Source organism: Chiloscyllium plagiosum, unplaced genomic scaffold (genome assembly GCF_037043375.1).
Source record: "Chiloscyllium plagiosum isolate Xiang-an unplaced genomic scaffold, Cpla_swu_hap1 HiC_scaffold_18, whole genome shotgun sequence".
NCBI lineage: Eukaryota > Metazoa > Chordata > Chondrichthyes > Orectolobiformes > Hemiscylliidae > Chiloscyllium > Chiloscyllium plagiosum.
In genome coordinates, this window is record NW_028270156.1 from 55,484,955 (window position 1) to 55,493,334 (window position 8,380).

The window sequence follows — 8,380 nt, forward strand, 5'->3', positions numbered from 1 at the left end:
ATTCAAATCAAGAGAGGATCCTCTGTCATTCTTGTGTGAAAAGCTTACTGTAGGATACAATACCTCAGGTGCAGAGAGAATGACAGATGCTTATGAAGACAGTGATGCATAATATGGGCTGACATTTCCGATTATTATTAAACTTGAGCAATCCCCCCAGAGAAAATAAGTTGGTAATAGTGATGCTGTTTATTTTAATGTTTAACTGTTGATGGTAAAGAAAGCTGTCCCTGCTTTTCAGTGCTCGACTTTTTTTTATTCTTTATTGATTGTGGCTGGCTAAGCCAGCATTTATTACACATCACTAATTGCCATTGAGAAGGCTATGGTGAGCCAGGTTTTTGAACTGCTGTAACTCCTGAAGTGGAAGGACATTTATAGTGCTGTTATATAGGAAAGTAGTTCCAGATTTCCTGCTCATAATATGATGAAGCACCAGGGGGAACAATTTTAAAGTTGTTTTGTAAAAGAAGTAAATGCAAAATGAGAGAAAACATTTTCACTTAGTGAGTGGTTAGGGTGTGGAATTGCCTGGTAGTGTAGTAGTGGAGGTAGGTTCACTTGAGGGATTCAAGAAGGCATTAGATAATTTTTTAATTAGAAATACTCTACATGATTGCAGAGAGAAGGCAGGGGATTGTCACAAAGTCAAAATGCTCAGACAGCCAGTGCAGATAAGATGGGTCGAATGGCCTCCTTCAGTACCATAATAGTCTATTATTTGATAACTTTATGAATAGTAAAGGAAAACCAAACTTTACATTGAAAGCAACATTTAGAACAGCAGAAAATTTAACACTTTTCAGAAATAATCTAGTTTATCAAATTCATTTGAAAGGTCAGCATAATAGTAAATGTAGAAAGCACAATTCCTAAGATTTTAAATAGCTTCAGCATTGGATACTAAACCAAATGAAAAGCAGATTAGCACACTTCTCTACCACAGGGAAGAACATCAGGTCATGGGCTACATAGACAACAGATCAACAAGAAAAACCTTCTAATAGTTTTTGATCAATGTTTCAGTTCAAGAATAAGTAAGACATTGGCAAAATCATGCTTCAATCGCAGATATCAAAACAAAGGACAGTCTGTTGATATCTATTCAGGGTATTAATGAAGCCATTTTAATTATTATAGAAGCTTAAAACAAAAGTTCACTTGTGACAGAATCATCACTGGTCTTTTAGATACAACAGTCACTGAACTTCTTCAATCAATAGAGGATCTAACTTTAGATTGAGCATTCAAAGTAGTAGTTGATACAGTCGACTATTCAAGCAGCATCACGCTGCAAAAGTTCTATTTAAGCAGAACACTTTATAGAGAGTGTTAAGTACTTAAAGCACCATACAGCATTCGATCAGAGGAGACTGACCACAGATAAAATATATCCAATCTGACAAATTCAACACAATATCGTAAACAGTCTACTGCATAGCAACATGGGATCTTGTCACAGGTATGGTTCCAAACCTCCACATTAGTAAAACTGTCCAGCTGTAATCCACCAATAAATTAAGTGTAGGAAAAGAGGTCGCTTCTTGAAGATGAATTACAATCTAAACAGCAAACCAAACATCAAACCAAATCAATTCCAAGCCAACAAGCATATTGAAGGCTCGGAACAGAACCTTGAAGAACAGAATAATACTATGATTAAGCAAATTTCCTTTCATGAGGAAACTACTTTTGGATGTACAACATCACCAAATCCAGATGGAGAAAAACAGTCCAGCCTCCCTACACATTCCTGCAGCTGCAGTAAAGCAAGATCCTTCAGCAAATACTACTCACTCAGGGGGTGTGGTCAGGCTATCAGGTCAATTAAATCTCTGACCTAACAGAGCCAGTTGAGAAAAAGAAAGCTCACCAACTTTACTTTAAGTGTGACTATGGTTTGTCATAGACATTCTTCACCTACTTATCGCCACCAAAGAAGCAAGTCAATGACTGGGGAAGGGTATGGCATATAAAGAAAAAATGAATAATATATGTTGTAAAAGGAAGTAATAGAAGTAACTTTTTTGAGAATGTAAAATAAATGTTCATCAACAAATGACAAGGGGAGAACATATGGGGCTGTATGTTGTGTAAGGGCTGTAGGACTTGACAAGATTGAATTGAAACTACACTCATAGATGTGTGCTTAAAAACATATGATGAAAGACCGATCATGTGGTCTGTTGTGTCCTGGATGATGTCAAGCTTCTTCAGTATTGTTGCAGCTGTAACTATCCAGGCAAGTGAAAAGTATTCTATCACACTCCTTACTTATGTCTTGTAGATAGTGAGCAGGGTTTGGGGAGAGAGGAGATGAATTACTGACCACAGTACCCAACAATGTGGTGGAAAGCTGACCAAATGTGTCCAGTACACAGAAAGCAGAACAAATCCAATCCAACCAGTTACTGCCCTGTAAACTTACTCTCAATTATCGACAGAGGTGACATCAATGCTATCAGCAGCTCTTGATTAGCAATAACCTACTGACTGACACTGAGTTTGGGTTCACCAGGGTCACTCAGCTCCTGAATTTATTAGAGCCTCGGTTCAAACATGGATAAAAGAGCTGAATTCCAGAAGTGAAGTGAGAGTGACTGTACTCCACATCAAGGCTGCATTTGACTGAGTAATGCTGAGTGTCAGCAAAACTAGCAATGGGAATTGAGGAAAGCTGTCCCCTAGTTGGAGTCATACCCACCATAAAGGAAGGTGGTTATTGTTTTTGGAGACCATCTCAATTCCAGGACATCTCTGCAGGAGTTCCTCAGGTTATGTCCTCGGCCCAACCATCTTGACCTCAGGACATCCCAAAGTTCTTTGCAGTCAGTTTTTGAAGTGTAGTCACTGTTGTCATGTTAGAAGCATGACAGTTCATTCATGCACAACCAACTCCCATAACACACAATCTGATAATGAAATACTCTTTTTATTATTATTGAAATTGGTTGAGAAATAAATATATCCAGGACACTGGCAGGATTGACCTGTTCTTCAGCAAAGTGCCATGGTATCTTTAACATTCACCTGATGGGCCAGATGAGACCTTGAGTTAGCACTTCATCAGAAAGATGAACTTCTGACAATTCAACATTAAATCAGAGTTTCACAGGAGTGTAAACCTAAGTTTGAACTCATGTCTGCAAGGTGGGGCTTGAGCCCATATAGAGATTGAAACCAACTGAACCACAGTGAAGCAGTGATGCAGTCAATCATTCGTCCTGGCACTCCTCCGTTTGGACGAGGACTTTTGGTATTCACATTGACCAATTGTTTATTAAACAATTGAAGGCAGGTCTCAATGCTTTGAAACTGAAATGATTGCCTTTTGGTCTAAGGAACTGTTCACTGATGTGGTGAATTATTCATGGATCACTGCTATGATATCCGTTTGGCACACACTCTGGGATTTAAGAAGACAGATGTGGGTAAGATGATGGATATGGGTATTGAGAACATAACAATGCCCAGTGGGGCATCACTGGGATCAAGTGGAAATTGAACTGTAAACTCTAGCTCTGTTATACTTGTTGTTATTCCAGTTTAAGCAAGACACCATTAGTTGTTCAGACAATGCCCTCTTGATCAATTAATTGTTTACTCCTCTAACCTCCTGACGTGTTGATTTATAAACATTAAATAGAATGTTAAGCCAAGGTCTTCCAGACGTTGTTGATGCTGTGCACATTGTTAGTGCCCCCGGAGATTTCTGCAACCTGACCTTCTTTATATTTTCAGCTGGGACTTTGATCCTAGTTGAAGAAACAAGAGATCAGCACAGCTGTCTTGGCAAAAGGCCAGCAAGCATAGTGGATGAAGACATTCCTTTCTCACATCAAGAGCTGCCAAATTCTGGTAAGCTTTTAAAGGTCTCGAGTCTTGCAGTGGCTGACTTGGGAGTGGGTAAGTTGGGTGAGGGATAATCACATCAGGGATCAGGTTGGAAGAGGTTGTCAGGCCAAGAGGGAATAGTTAGTTGTGGGGTGAGGAATCTGGTTGAGTCTTGGGTAGTTGGATGGGAGGGTATTGCCAGATCAGAAAGGGTGGTTAGGTTGAGTTTCGGATGATGGAAGTGGGTGTGACTCTAGTGCTCAGTTCAGTTAAGCTTGTTCATCGTTGAGTGCAATCAGGTATCAACCAGCCTAACAATAAATATTCAGGCAAGTCCTGCATATCACTGACACTGAGTTCTGGGTCTAAGGCAGTCACAGAAGGCTCCAGATCAGTGGGATCAGCCAGTCAGAAATTTAAATATCCCAGCACCTTCTGCGTTTCTATGTCTGCAGGGCCCCCATTCACATCTCCCAGGATAAGTCTAAGTTTTAACAGTACAAGTACCAGAAGGTTAAGGTAGTGGATAATTTTGAATAAATCATTCTGTCTGTCACTGACCTTCTGAAAAGGAGGGGAAAGTGAGATGGGTTGGGAGGGAGGGAGGAAAGGGAAGAGAAGGAGGGAATGAGGGAGAATGAAAACAGGAGGGGAGGGGTGGAACATGGAGAGGAAGGGAAAGATAGAATGGGAGGGAGAGAGAGAAAGGGTGGAGAAAGAAGGGAGAGAGGGAAACAGGGTGAGGAAGTGAGAAAAGTATTGCCCCCTGTGATGTGGGTGGAATCATGGTGGGTGTGGGGTCCTTTATTTTGCACAGCAGGGTGGCTGGCTAATGTATCTTCTGGACAGCATACTGTGTGCTAGAAGGAGAACTGCCCTTCCTTGTGGCTTGCACTTTCCCCTTATACTGTCATCTGAGCAATTAGGCATGCAGAACTCATTGGCAGCAAATGTACCACAAATGTGGCAGGATGTCAGGGAGTGGTGGGGAAACATTCAGGCAAAACAAAGCCCAGAGCATCAAAATGAGCAAATCCCACCACCACCCACCCACCACCACCTCTGGCCAGAGTGACCTGTGATTAAACGTGCAAGTGAGGCTAGGACTGTACTTGATGGAAATTTTGTGGAATTTGTACATCCTAAGTCCAGGCTTATCCTGGAGACCAAAGTGGTGAGGCTGAGACTGTGCTGTCACACGCTGGTATCACCTGGGACCTGTTCAAACTGGTTGAGAATTCAGTCAGAACATTACATTACAGCCTTTGGGGAGGGGTATTCAGTCATTGGGAACACCTTTGCCTGACACATCGTGCAGTATGGTGCATGAAGTGTGGCAGGATCCTAAATTCCCATGGGACCAAAAGACTACCCTCCTGTTAATATCTAGGGGGATTTGGCTGCTCCTTAATTCCTGGTTGTACTTCAATCTCACACTCCTGACCTTTAGCCACACAGACCGAGAGTCTGTCCTTAGAGTGCACTTAAGCCTGTCCAAGATGGCTATTAACTGGTCCAGCGGCCTGCCTAGGAGCAGGTTTGACTGCCCACCCTCCCTCTGTAGCTACATCCATGCCCTGATATCTCTGCCGGGGATCATGTCAGTTCCACAAATGCAGTTGAGACCTCCCGTGACTGATGAGCGCAGGGCAGGGAAAGGCCAGACCTCATTATCACACCCAGAAATTAAATTTTTATTTAAATGAGTAAATTTACTTCGGAGCTTGGTTTGCTTTTGTTAGACAGGTCAGTAGCAAAAATGCAAACAGATTGAAACTGTGGTTTTTATTTTAGGAGTTACCTTTGTAATATGCATCTGTGTAAAAATAAATGCTTCTAAAACTATGCAAAGATTGGCTCCAGTTCCATCCTTTACCAAGCTTTCTGACCCGTATACCTGTAACTTGGTCTATGGAACTTCCAGGCTCTCAGTTCTCTTCCAAACTTTTCACTATTCATAAGAACAACTCCTTTATTGTCCCCAACTGACCTTTTTTTCCTACTGAGCTTTTACTTTTTCTATGTTTCAAGTCTGGTCCTATTTCCCTTTCTGTCTCCTGTCAGTCTTCCTACATACATCCTCTTGCATAATTTCCGAAACATTTATTCCTCCCGGTCAATGTGAACATCCTAAGGCATTTGAAGAATTAGAATTCCTGTGTCACAGGCATTGTACATCATTGGTCTCAGGTGCACCTGAACCAAATAGGGTTGGTTTAAAATGTAACATAGTGACCAATATAGTTTCAACTGCAGCTGCAGGTTAAAGTCCTACATGAAACAAAATTCTCGCTCCTGTCTGTTGTCAGATTATTTTGGTATGCGATCCCTTCATTTTTTTGTGCTGTGCACACACATTATTTAGCCCAGAACTAGCCTGTCTAATATCTTTCAGCTTGCTGTACTGCTTAGCGACAGTGTTATTGGTTAGAGTTTCAATGTCAGTTTAGTGAATATCTGCTGAAAAGACCCAGAGAAGGCAGGTCAGCTAATCAGCCTGTTCTCATTTCAAGGTTTCTGCACACACTAGTTGCTCCAAGATAGGGAAGTGAGATAAGGTCGATCAGGTCACCTGCAATGAGCATGCACCCTGTACAGGTGTAGGCTCAATTACCTTCACTGGGCACTTGAGGAAGCACGGGTGAAGGCAGGATAATTTAAGTGTTACTGGACTGGAACTGTTGAATCTTCTTTTCTCTCCAACAAATGCTGCTGGATCTGCTGAGTTTCTTAAACATATTCTGGTTCTGTTTGTTCCAGTCCTTCAGAACCATCAGCTCTTTATTTTACTTCCAATAAAATGACCAAAGTTCAGTGAAATGGTTTATTATTTCTTGACTTTTGCATCACTGAAACGGGCTTGTGTGTGTGTGCGTGTGTCTGTGTGCATGTGTGTGTGTGTATCTGTGTGAATGAGTGAGAGAGAGTGTCTATTGTGTCTGTGTCTGTTAGGAACTATCATACATGAGCCACTGGAGATTAGTCAGGATTGGGAGCTAATTGGAATGTTAGGGACATTTGTAGCATTTCAATCACCTTGTATCACCCTGATGGGTGATACAAGCTAATGGTAAGAATCACAATTGCTGTCTTCCTGGTTTTTGTGGAAGAGCTAAACTGAAATTCCTGATGAAGGGCTTATACCCAAAACGTCGACTTTACTGCTCTTCAGATGCCGCCCGATGTTCTGTGCTTTTCCAGCGCCACTCTTTTTGACTCTGATAAGGCTACAGAACAAAGAACAAAGAATAAAGAGCAATACAGCACAGGAAATGGCTCTTCAGCCCTCTAAGCCTGCGCTAACACATTTTGCCCTTCCATACTAAAACTGTCTTCACTTACAGGATCCGGATCCCTCTATTCCTTTCCTATTCATGTATTCATCCAGGTGCTTCTTGAAAGCTGCTATTGTATCTGTTTCCACCACTTCCTCTGGCTACATATTTCAAGCACCCATCGCCCTTTATGTGAAACATATGCCTAGCCCATCTCTTTTAAACATCCCCGCTGCACCTTGAACATGTGTCCCCTGGTAATTGACCTCTCCATCCTGGGAAAAAGCCTCATACTTTCAACTCTATCTATGCCGTTCACAATCTTATAAACATCTATCAGGTCCACCCTCAACCTCCTGCATTCCAAGGAAACAAACCCAGTCTATCCAGTCTTTTTTCAGTTAAAACTCCCCATACTAGACAATATCCTGGTAAACCTTTTCTGTACTCTCTCCAAAGCATCCACATCCTTCTGGTAGTGCAGTGACCAGAAATATATGCAATATTCCAAGTGTGGCCTAACTAAAGTTCTATAAAGCTGCAGCATAACTTGTCCATCCTTATACTCAAATGCCCCTTCCACTGAAGGCAAGCATGCCATAAATCCTTTTTACAACTTTAGCTACCTGTACTGCAACCTTCAGAAATCTGTGGACCTGCATATCCAGGTCTCTCAGTATATCAATACTCCTAAGGGTTCTGCCATTCACTGTACAATTTCCACCTGCACTTGACCTTCCAAAATGCATCACCTCACATTTGTCCAGATTAAGCTCCACTTGCCATTTTTCTGCCCATGCCTCCAACTGATCTATATCCCTCAGTATCTCTGACAATCCTCCTCACTATCCCCAACTCCACCAATCTTTGTATCGTCCGCAAACTTGCTAATTAGATCAGCTATATTTTCCTCCAAATCATTTATATAGAGCACGAACAGCAGAGGACACAGCACTGATCCCTGTAGAACATCACTAGTCACAGACCTTCATTCTGAAAAGCATCCTTCCACCCGCTACCCTCGGTCTTCTATGGCTATGCCAGTTCTGTATTCATCTTGCCAGCTCACCCCGATACCATGTGACTTCACCTTTTGAACCAGTCTGCCATGAGGCGCCTTGTCAAAGGTTTTACTGAAGTCCATGTAGACAACAATGAACCACTTTTCCCTCATCAACCATCTTTGTCATCTCCGCAGAAAACTCTATGAAGTTACTGAGCCAAGATCACCCCCGCACAAAACCATGCTGTCTATCGCTAATCAGTCCATT